Source organism: Salvelinus sp. IW2-2015, unplaced genomic scaffold, assembly GCF_002910315.2.
Source record: "Salvelinus sp. IW2-2015 unplaced genomic scaffold, ASM291031v2 Un_scaffold3656, whole genome shotgun sequence".
Lineage (NCBI taxonomy): Eukaryota > Metazoa > Chordata > Actinopteri > Salmoniformes > Salmonidae > Salvelinus > Salvelinus sp. IW2-2015.
Genome location: NW_019944933.1, coordinates 36347 through 49051, shown reverse-complemented (window position 1 = coordinate 49051; position 12705 = coordinate 36347). Strand labels below are relative to the sequence as shown.

Below are 12705 nucleotides of genomic sequence, written 5' to 3'. Positions count from 1 at the left end.
TTCTAATAACTCCATTACCTCTATTTTTGCTCTGCCATCTCTCTGTCTATCCTCCCTCACTTTTGCTCCATTGTCTCCACTTTTTAGTATCTCTACCTGTGACTCTTTCTGCCTCCCTTTCATGCCACTGCACCCCCCCCCCCCGGGGGGGGTGCAGTGGCAGAAAGGGAGGGCAGACAGAGTCACAGTAGAGATATAAAAAGTGGGAGACAATGGAGCAAAAGTGAGGGAGGATAGACAGAGAGATGGGCAGAGGCAAAAATAGAGGTAATGGAGTTATTGAGAAAGGGAGGATGGGGCAGAGGAAAAGYGAGAGGTAATGGAGTGATGTTAAAGAGAGGTAATGGAGTGATGTGAGAGAGGATAGACAGAGAGAAGGGGCAGAGGCAGAGAGAGCTATGGAGTGATGTTAGAGGGAGAGGTAATGGAGTGATGTTAGAGGGCAGGGGGAGTGCATTACACGTCGCTGTCCTCTAAGTTTTACGATTCTACAATGAAGGCATTTAATGTAAAACCTGTAAAAGCATTTCACAGTAATACCTGTTGTATTCGGCGCATGTGAAACATACATTGATTGGATTTGTCACTGTCCTCTGTTAACGATTCTACAATGTTACACACAAAGGTGTTGATGCCACTTACAAAACGTTGATATCAGAGGCCACTGGACTGCACTGTAATGTTAGATAACAACAACAACACTTCACAATGGTCCTTAGAACCAAAACAAAAGGTATCCTGCTGCACTTACTTTGATGAATCACGTCTCCTTCCTCCTCGTCTCCTCCTCCAGCAGTTCCTCTCAACCCTGGTGTTTTCCTGCAGTCGACCAGCCGCACAGACACCCTCTTCAGACCCAGCAGTAAGGCATTACCAGGAGAGGACAGAGAGGGGGCCCCACTCACTCTCTTCTCCCTCTGCTCTGGAGCTGGCTCRACCTCCAGCCCTTTGCTACGCAACAAATCCCTGTCCTCCTCATCCCATTCTTCATCGCAGTCTGCAGCATTGTCATCAAAGGATTGGCTGGGACTCATGAGCTCCGCCTCCAGCCTTTTGCTAGGTAACCAATCCATGTCCTTCGGTTCTATCTTCATCACGGTCTACAGCATTCATCATCATGGATTGGCTGGGACTCAAAGGTGCACACTACCATCCTCCTGTATCTTTCTGATGTCCTCTTTCAGTTGGAGTAACCAAGACATTCTCTGCTCCTCCGATTCCATTGAATCTAAATTTTTCCCAAGTTCCTCCAGGATTTTACGGCACAATGAGTGATGGGGATTCTTTCCTTGAACAATGGAGCCATCCTTGCCATCTATTCCACTGCGTTCACACAGGCAGCGTAAATTGTCCTTGGTTAAAGTGTATAAACTCTGTTCCATTTCATCCATCAACGTTTCCCTCTCTCCACTCATATTGTCCTGCTCACGTGGSAACAACAACAATGAAGTCAATGTCAAGACAGATATAGTCCAGTTAGATGACCTGTAATGAAAATAAAATGAAAGATTAGAACACATTAGTGCTGACCCCATTTAGTCGACTGGTCCATTGTTTGGCTGTTGGTCAACAGAGATTTCTTTAGTTGAGCAGTAGCAAAAAAAAAAAAAAAAAATCATGGTGTACAAGACACCTTTCTGATTGGCTCCTGTCTGAGTGGACTGATCCATTGTGGAGGCCGTGAGGATGGCACAGTCCATCAGTCTAAGACGTGTGCTACTGTAATTGCATATGGTTATATTGTCAGAACAACACTAATAAAAAAATGTTTTATAACAAATGCGTTGTTTCAATATGTTGCAATGTGTAGGGGGTCGGGAGTCTGGAGGAGACAGACATGTAGCTTTTCTCAGCCAGTCGAAATCATGAATCAACTGGCATCATTTRTATGGATATTTACAAAGAAAGGTCAATTWAAAAAAAGGTACAACAAAGCCAGTTTTTGGAGGATGTATTGGCATGATTTGCCAGCCCTCGAAGACACCTGTGACAATATATCCTCCAAACACCGGCTTCTCTGGCATTATCACTTAATTTGTTATACAAGTKTTTGGATATACTCTAGTCATTATTTAAACTGGCTTGCCAGCTAGCTAGCAAGTAACGAACCTGGCTGACATTTACTGAATGTGTTTTTAAACGGATMGTTTTACTGMTGTTAAAATAGAGAAAGTATGTTATTTGGAGCACAGGGCTGCTGATGTCATGCAGAGGCTGTCGTTTTGTGTTTACACTTTRTCAGAACGACAAGTTTGATGTCGGACAACAATAGAATGTTCATGATGTTGCTACGACAACTGTRTACACAGACATGTCGATAGACGGACTGTAAACCAGCCTTTATGCTTTTGGCAGATTTAATAACATAGCGTTCAACAATGTAATGTCGACATGAAAATGTTATTCGGTTCATCGTAAAAGTTTAAATAGAGAATTTTCCAATCTTCTAAAGTTACTTGGATCTACGTTAGCTAGCAACGTTCAACAATACTTTTCGGGTGTTTGTCGCCACCTCACAAACCAGAATTAAACAAGTTATTATCAAATGAAAGCCCTGAACATTAGCTACCGTAGAAGGGGTTAATATGTGGTGTCAAAAACATAAAACTCGGCTCCAGTATAACTGTGACCGTAACATTTTTACCTACCTGATACAGTAGAAAGGCTACAGTAACGTTAGCTAGTTAGCACGTTTCTGTCGCACGTGGGAAATAAGTAACTTATATCTCCTGACTTTTGTTTGATTTCCTTTGACAACGTAGTTCTAATGTCAGTTTTCCGTTGTAGTTTGAAAGTAAAGTAGAATATCCAGCTATGCTTGAAGACTTATCTAGATAGCTACTCTTCCTAGTCTGTTACTTCCAACTTCATCACCACAAACCAGAGTAGTCGAGTATCGATAGCGATAACCATGTTAAAAGCTTCTTCTTCGGGTTTGATGACGAACTGCATGCAAAAGGTGTGTTTTTGCCACAAACAGGATGAAATAAATATCTCAAATTGATATGGATAAAATCATACTGACTACTCAAAAATCACTCAACAATGATCGTTGCTTTATCTGTTAAAATCAATAAATCGGATCATTCCTACAATATGGTTCCTTCTTGACCTCATATAATATATATATATATATTATACATTTTTTATTTTTTAACTTATTAGGTGCATAATCCTAAACAGGCTGGAAATTTGAGCCCAAATTAGCCATAGCACTGTGAGTAAGCAAGATTGAGCTAGCATATGGTGAAACTTGAACGGATTTTAACTTCCCTATCAAACATTTGGTTCATTTTCTCTATAATTGAGGAGTAACAGGGTGAAAACGAATGAGTTGGATGTACAAACTAACATCATGAAACATGGACAAATAGATACAACTGGGTGTTTATATTTTTTCGTTTTGCACCATTGTTTTCCCACAAAGAAATAATAACACTTCCTGAATGTGGTGTCATTTTAGGAAGGGTTTGCTTTCTTAAAGGAGAATTACAACACTTCCTGAATGTGGTTCATTGTAGGAAGGTTTGCTTTCTTAAAGGAGATTACAACATTCCTGATGTGGTGTCATTTTAGGAAGGGTTTGCTTTCTTCAAGGAGAATTACAACACTTCCTGAAGTGTGGTCATTTGTAGGGAGGGTTTGCTTCTTAAAGGAGAATTACAACACTTCCTGAATGTGGTGTCATTTTAGAAAGGGGTTGTTCTTCTTTAATGGCGAATTACAACACTTCCTGAATGTGGTGTTACTGTAGGAAGGGGTTGTTTTCTTTAATGGCGAAATACAACACTTCCTGAATGTGGTGTTACTGTAGGAAGGGGTTGTTTTCTTAAATAGAGAATTACAAAAAAACTAACAGCGTGGAAAGTGATATCAGGGACACATAGAACTTCTTAAGTAAAATGATAATAAATACAATAATTATGATAAAATAACTATTGATGAGCGAGAATTTAACTAGGACTATAAAATAATGAAGAAAGATTTTAAGTATGTTATTATTTTAAGGTTTATATTTCTCGTGGAAGTTGATTAATAACACCCGTGGCAAAAAACACCTACATCCACTGAAAAAACGTTTTCAAAATGCATAAAGTTCCCTTTTAAGGTCCATATTTTTGTGTTTTTAAGGTAAAGGACACCTGACCTTATATTTAAAGTCTTTTGGAATCCTAATTTTACACTAAATAAGAAGTGATATTTCCTGAGGACAGAAAAGGCACTGCATTGTAGGAATGACCCAATCCATGTCTGATCCCTAAACAGGCTCAGGAGCCTGCGAGGGAGGCACATCTTCCATCACCTATAATCCTTGTAAATGTTCAGCTGTGAATTCCTGAAGCCCCAGATACTTTCCTGCTGCAGCGACAATGAAGTCCAATTTCTTTGATTTCCTTTCTACTTGAGCCGTGCAGTTTATCACAGTTGCAATGAACACCACTTAATCCACTTTCTTTACATACAGCATGTCCGGTTCTCTTGGTTGACAAAAAGGGCTATTCACTATGGGCATTCACTACCATTTCTTCAATTACACCTGTTCTTCTTTTGATTGCTTCCYCATAGGATACATCCAATGGACCGCCCTCACTTTTGCCCACTCAACCTCCTTCACCCTTACAGGGTACTCCAGGAGCTCTGGGTCATGAACCCCACCACAATTGCAACACGGCCGTTCTTCAATCCGATCTTCTGTATACTCCACCCGTCTACACACACTTGAAACACGGCCAAATCCTTTAAAAGTTGTACACTAATGGTTTGGTTTCTGCGTACCCCATATACCTCAGCTTGACATGTGTAGGGAAGTGCTCATCAGTAAAAAAAAAAATCCGGGTGTGATTGTATTCGAACACATTGGGTGGAACTTTTCCACTCTATCGCGCAACACCCCACAAGCTGTACATCAATTACATTTGCTATTCACCATAATCATGGCTATTAACTTATAACTGTGTGCGTGAATGGCGTCTACCCTGATAGCGGTCTATTCTTGGGACGTGAATGAAATACAACCTGGTGGCAAGTTGCAGCCACCTGCTGTAAAATTGCTCTACATAACATACAAAGTGTATATAATACTCTTCTCTTGACTACTAAAAGTAGTCAGGGTTACCAGAGGGGAGGCGGGGGGTGGACTTTAGCGTCCCAAAGTTGACATAGGAGAGAGGAGCCCAGACATAGTCACATAGATAATAATGGGAGTACCAAGGATGAGCAAAGGTTGAGGGAGGGAATAGGCTGTATAGAGGAATGGATGGAAAAGACAGACATTAGCGATGAAATGAAGTTAAACTTTTGAGAAAAATAGACCATGGTTTGGAGGCTCAGTGAAAGTTCACGCTGGTAAGCACAGCGAAGAACAGGTAATTGGTTTAGTGTGATGTAAAAAGAGAAAGGGTGGGAAAGCTAATGGTCTCTGTCAGTTTGTGCAGGTAGAAGGATAGACAAGAAGAGAAGGGCAATGAGTTATTACGAGAGCTAAGGAGTGTTATGTACTATTCAGGGAGAGGTCATAACTTGGCTTGGGAGTTTAAGCAGCTGATGTTACAGGCAAAAGGAAGATTTTCATTAAACCCGTCCCGTGCCTCCATCTAAGTTTTTGTGCCGATCTACAATCGATGCCTAATTAATGTAAAAAACAAATGTAAATAAGTCCTCAACATAAAGTAAAAAATAAAATTTGTATTATCGAGCGACAGATTGAACATACATTATAGGGGCACTTTCACTAGCTTCTAAGTTACACGATTACCATTTACGACCACCAAAGGTTGTTTTCATCGACCACTCCTATCAAAATCCTTTTGTGTAAGTGAATTCCAAGAGTGACACACGGGACTGCAACTCATAAAAGTGTAAGGCAAGTATCAAACCTAAAGAATAAAACTCTTCTAGGGTGTCCTGCGTATTAGAATACCACCAAATTGTCAGTCCTGAATTCATGCCTTTACCCTCTCTGCCAATTTCTTACTACTTGGCCCTTCCTCTCCGTCTCTCTAGAAGATTTCCGCCGCAACCGGCTTTTTCTCTGCATTGCGCAAGCCATCGATCCAAGCGCCAACTCCTCCGTCTACCAACACCTCTTCCATCGAAATTCTAACACGATAAGGCATTGTAACCTCGTGTTGCGAAAGAAGATCATGATTGAATGGGGGGAGAGGCGCATCTTCTACCTCTCTTTTTCTTCCTCTGCCTCGGATCGCTCTATTCTCAGCTTGTTACGCGCCAAGAAATTCTGCTTTGTTCTCTTCTCAATGCATTTCCTTCATCCGGTCGGCTTTTTCACAATTGCTTTGACGAAGAATGAGATGTAGTTATGCCATATCTGACCACACAAAAATTCAAATTGTTCCTTACCTGTTTCAATCTTTTCATCCAACAGAGTCCCATAACAACATCCCATGATACAACAATCAAGAATGAAATGAGCTGACTATAAAGGGAAGAGTCTATCTGGACTCCACTTGATCTTTTGACACTTGTCCTAGATGCGGGGACAAAGCAACAAAGAACAAATTTCTCTGCTTTCCACCTTGAGATTGAATTGGGATAAGAATCTCATTTACAATCAAAGTACAGTATATACCCACAAGACCTAGGACTAATGACACTTGTGGATGTGTTAATTTCGCCAATGCAAAAAGAAATATCATGGTGTTCGCTGTTATTAAGCTAGTACTATTTAACCTATTTGTTTAATCGCATCCTTTACAAAGCCATACCATACGCTCCCTTACCACAACAAATTCCCTGGGCTTAGACCACGCTCCTAAAATAAGTGTGATAACTTTGCTTATAAAAGAATGTTGTACCAAGGATCTAGTTCAGTTTTCCCCACCCTTTACACCCAATCTGTAATTAGCGTAGCACGCAGGTTGATTCAACCACTTTCCAAGCTGCCCTAACACCAAAATTCCTACCTCGTCATAACTGCTACACGACCTAAGCCGTCTTACACATCCCTCATTGTTCTCCATACTTAGCGTGAACCAAACCAGTACAAACTTGATATCACATTGTAGTACAGACAAGAAACTCTTAGGCAACCTTGAGCTACAAGCATATGGCACATAGATTGAAAAATAAAAATGAAGATAATACGATTAACAACACAGCTGATAAGGTTCTACCGTACCTATGATAGTCCCAACCTACGGATGAATTTGTTTACTTGGACTCAGAGTCTAAGGGATACCCTACATCTGTGTAGGGCCAATAAATGTAATTAAAACGCGCAAAAGCTTAGTACGCCTAGAAGAAACTTAAGGAAAAGAAGTAAATCAATCTCCAGTGATGGTGTGTTGGATGATTGATAAAACCATAGTCCTCAGATTGGCCTCACCTGGTTCTCTAAGGCAGTAAGTCATCCTCCTATCTGTTAATCACAAGGTCCAGCGTGTTTGGTAGGGAATAGGGTAACAACCATGGAAATCCTGAGAAACGGTCTACGAAGGCGTGTGACTACTGTAAATTTGCCAAATTGCTTAATGTCGCCTTTCAGTGCTTATATTAGCCAAGTTAAACTTACAATCACTAACTATACCTTTCATTGTCTTTGCAAGAGCACTACAATAATAAGTGTTGGAGTATTTCCTTTCGTATCCATAATGTTTGACAAGTGTGTGTTAACAGTAAATTACCTGGTGAATAGTCGGATGGAAGGGGGGTGAAGGTCCCTGAAAGACCGAAAGAAACAGCCAAATCCTAGGTAATTATTTTGTTACTACTTGAAGATACGTACAAATCTCGTACCAAATCAACTGAGGAGGACGGAAGCTGGGAGCTGTCCTAGTCCGTCTTATCACCAATGGCGGGCTATCACCTCACAAGAGTTCAGTATAATGAGTTGTTGGATGGCTACTAAGATAAGCAGTTATGGAGGAACCTGCATTGAAAAAAATATCTGGCGTCGATGTGAATTTGCGTGCTCTTAATAGAGTGACACAAACTTTACAAGTTGAACGTTCCTGAACACATGATTTCCTTGTCGTTAAAATTCATCTAAACCAATTTATAAACTTTTTTTTTAAAGAATCAATTACCTATTTATCTAAGAAAATGAAATCCCTGAGGAGTGCGTATGCATAACCTCCAACTATCTCCTACCTTGGAGGAGCCTCCACGTGCTCAACCATCAGGACTAATGCTTAGCAAATGAATAAGAAATGGAGTAATGCAAACTGAATAACATTAAAACACCGTAGCATTCGGGAAAGTATTCGAGAGTGACCTTTAAACTCATACCTTCCCTTGTTTTTTTTCCATACATTTTGTATACGTACCGTACAACCTTTTTCATTAAGTAGAATCTGATAAATAAATGAATTAATATGTTTTAACATCATATGTTCTACACATCTACTGCGGATACCCCAGACAACTGGGAGCATCCACTAATATGAAATGATGCCCATAAGATGATATGCTTCCAGTTTCGTGCATAACCATTATTTTATCCCGACACAGCCAAAAAGTATTGACATTGTGTTCCTGTAAGAATATACATACGTAATTTGTTCCATGAAATTAGTACCTAGAAACAAACGTAAATTATACCTAAGAGCGTACTATCAAACTAGCTGCGACCGGACTGAGCAATCCGTCCCTCTGAATAGCCTCAGATATTGGGCCCAGAATCTTTATGAAGAAGCAGCTTAGGTGCGATCAGAACCTTGTAACGTCCGAAAAGTCGCTAAAATATCTTCATTTCTAGTTTATAAACAGAGCGAAAATTATTCTAACCGACAGATGTTCTCCTAGAAATTACAATTTGACTTATGTAAAATATGAATATGATTTTATCAGCCGTTTATACATTAGCTCATGTTATTCCGATACAAATACCTTTTCGCAAACCATTTGGCTTTGTAGTCTAACCATCCGGCTTTTACTGACTTTACCGGGAAATATTAAACAATTGTTCAGTTAATGAGAAGGTCGAATATAAGTAGATATATAAAGAATTTAGGTTGAGGGGGGAAAAAATAACTAGCCGTTATAATTTTAGAATAACAATGTTTAGAATAAGCCGTGTTTAACAACAAATAAAATGTGTGCGTGGAACAAAGTCAAGATGGGTAACAACTCGGCCTCCGTGAATAGAATAGTAATTGGTTTGGACTACGTACAGCTAAATATCATGTACGGCCTTCCATAAAGTAATAATCCACCCTCCTGACTTATTCCCACAGGTTTATGATAATGTGTATACAACAGGAATGACCAAGTAATTCCGGTATTAGATATTGTTTAAATAGCCGATTCCTTATTTGACAAAAGAATAATAAAAACATGTTTTTAACTAAACGTGTATTTGATGCTCCTATACTGTTATTGAATATATGGTTGAATGCATGTTATATACTATGAACAATATTAACGTTTTTAACATTCTTAATAGTGCTGTTTTTCCACAGCCCTGCAGCCAATACGTTAGAATCCACCCTTTGTTGGCTAGCGACCTGTTGATTAGTTTTCTAACTGTAAGGATATATAAGTTAACTAAAAGGCACAGCCGTCATCTGCAAACAAAATTCTAATCCTCAGACTAAATGCGCTGTGTAAATCATTTCCTAAGCATATCTTTGTTACTTGCACTATCATTAATTATATTTACTTTAATACAAAAAAGTTAAAAATTTCTCTTCAAACATCCCCTCTGGTAACTTAAGTTTGTGTCAGGTTGATTGATCATTATACTACGCCAAGTCCGAATTAATAATTCAGAGCTCTTTGCTCTTTATTTTTAATCTGGAAGACGACAACGAATTCCTTCAAAGTAGAAGTAAACTGTTAATCTTGTTGCCAACATCAAGAGGATACATAAATTAATTCACAAAATCTGTATGATTCTTGGATAAATCAAAACATTCTCAAAGTTTATTCACTCGAGAGTCAACCGACCGGCTCTCAAATTCCGAGTGAGCTGTCTGTATGTTAGCCAACATTTTTAATCAGATTAAATGTATGTCTTAATATAACATTTCCGGATTACACAAATATACTCAGAGTCTAACCGAAACTGATTTCTCTGTTTGATCCATTCCATTACACTAGTACTAATATGGCAAAAGTAAATTTATACAAACTTAATTGAAAAGTGATTTGATGGTATTTATTGCGTGATTACACCTACTGGGAGATGCATCTTCAATTATGTGATATCCTATTATTTCTCTAATTTCATAAAGCAAATTGAACATTGACATGAAATCCATCCTAAGCGCATTGTCTACATACAGCCTGCGTAAAAGGCCCATAATAGCCTCCAACCCGCTTCTACTTTTAGAGGCAGCCCTAATCATAACATGCGCAAGCCAACCTGCAAGTGACCTAAACAACCGCAAAAGGAATTAGTACTGTCCATAGACTAAAGGAGCTCATGAGTTTGTGACTACCCATACTATCTCAGTGTATTCATACATTTAATTCTGGAGCAGAGATTTATCCAACTTACTACTTTATGCTAGATACATTTTGGCTCTTATGGATTATTATTTTGCCCCACTATTAAGTATGAGGCGTGATGGTTCAGTTCTGCTATATAAGTAACAGGGTGAAAACGAATGAGTTGGATGTCAAACTAACATCATGAAACATGGACAAATAGATACAACTGGGTGTTTATATTTATTTCGTTTTTGCACCATTTGTTTTCCCACCAAAAAATAATAACACTTCCTGAATGTGGTGTCATTTTAGGAAGGGTTGCTTCTTATAAGAGGAATTACAACACTTCCTGAATGTGGTGTCATTGTAGAAGGGTTTGCTTTCTTAAAGGAGAATTACAACACTTCCTGAATGTGGTGTCATTTTAGGAAGGGTTTGCTTTCTTCAAGGAGAATTACAACACTTCCTGAATGTGGTGTCATTGTAGGGAGGGTTTGCTTTCTAAAGGAGAATTACAACACTTCCTGAATGTTGTGTCTATTTAGAAAGGGTTGTTTTCTTTAATGGCGAATTACAACACTTCCTGAATGGTGTTACTGTAGGAAGGGATTTTTCTTTAATGGCGAATTACAACACTTCCTGAATGTGGTGTTACTGTTTTTCTTTTGATTGCTTCCGCATAGGATATATCCAATGGACCGCCCTCACTTTAACAAACCATTAGTGTACAACTTTTAAAGGATTTGGCCGTTTTCAAATGTGTGTAGACGGGTGGAGTATACAGAAGATCCGATTGAAGAACGGCCGTGTTGCAATTGTTGGTGGATCATGACCCAGAGCTCCTGGATGCCCTGTTAAGGTGAAGGAGGTTGAGTGGGCAAAAGTGAGGGCGGGCCATTGGATATATCCTATGCGGAAGCAATCAAAAGAAACAGGTGTAATTGAAGAAATGGTAGTGAATAGCCCTTTTGTCAACCAAAGAGACCGGACATGCTGTATGTAAAAAGTTGTACACACTAATGGTTTGGTTTCTGCGTACACCCATATACCTCAGCTTGACATGTGTAGGGAAGTGCTCATCAGTAAAAAAAAAAACAATAGAACGACATTTTTGTTTTCCTTTCTTCCTTCCCCCATGCAGGTCAAACGATGGGCACTAACCACACCTGGGATTCCTGTCGAAAGTTTTTCTCCTTAACTTCCATTGACACTCCGGGAGATGAATCCCTTAACAGTGCCCTACTCCGGAGTCAAAGCACGTACTTCAGTTGACTCGATTAAATGTGCTATTTTATTTTTCACGTGTTTGTAACTTGAAAAAAAAACGTTTATTTTGTGATAATGTTGCGCTACTGTCTCTCCTATGACCGAAAAAGAGCTTCTGGCATTTTTTCTTTAACGAATCCGACGCGAAGGATATACTGCTTTCTCGAGACCAGGCCCAAGAAAAGACAGAGAAAAAAAAGGGTAGGAGGTCGGGCTGCCTTCTAAGAATTCGTAGGCGAAGTAACCTCCACCACCACCATGCGTACTATTGGCCAACATTCAATCATTGGAAAATAAAATGGATGATCTTACGATTAAGACTATCCTACCAACAGGGCATTAAAAATTGTAATATCTTATGTTTCCAGATTGTGTGCTGAACGACAACACGATACTATAGAGCTGGCTGGCTTATTCAGTGCATCGGCAGGACAGAGAAGCTACGTCTGGTAAGGTGTTTGCTATTTTGAAATAACAGCTGTGTGCAATTTCTAATATTAAGAAGTTTCGAGCTATTGCTCACCTGAGGTATAGTACCTCATGATAAGCTGTAGACCACACCATTTTTTTTTTAAACTATGCAAGTCAGTTAAGAACAAATTCTTATTTACAATGATGGCCTACCCCATCCAAAACGCTTAAACAAATGCAAATGCAGCTTTCTTGCTGTTATTCTGGCTGCACTGTTTGACTTGACTGTAAGTTAGACCGAAGTTTGCTAGCTTGCAACCAAGGAATAAGAACCTTTCCAATATGAACATTCACACCAACCTCAATCTCAAGTCACTTCAAATCACACCAACAGACGCACAAAAGAAAGAAGCATACCGACCTTATATTAACTAGGCAAGTCAGTAAGAAACAATTCTTATTTACAATGGGCCAAACAATGCTCCCAGTATGGTTATGCTTTATTCAGTCATCAACTCTGAAGAAACATCGCTATCTCACACAGGAAGAGAGCATTTCCATGCTCCACTATTTGTAGGGAGAGTTTCAGGCACAGTCATCAGCTCTGAAGAAAATGCTAGGGAACTCACAAACCAA

At 39.4% G+C, this 12705-nt stretch overlaps 1 pseudogene; it reads right to left on the bottom strand.

The window, feature by feature from the left end:
• The window catches only part of LOC112076274 (zinc finger protein 585A-like), a 33655-nt pseudogene that overhangs the window by 5225 nt on the left and 15725 nt on the right, over positions 1-12705 (bottom strand).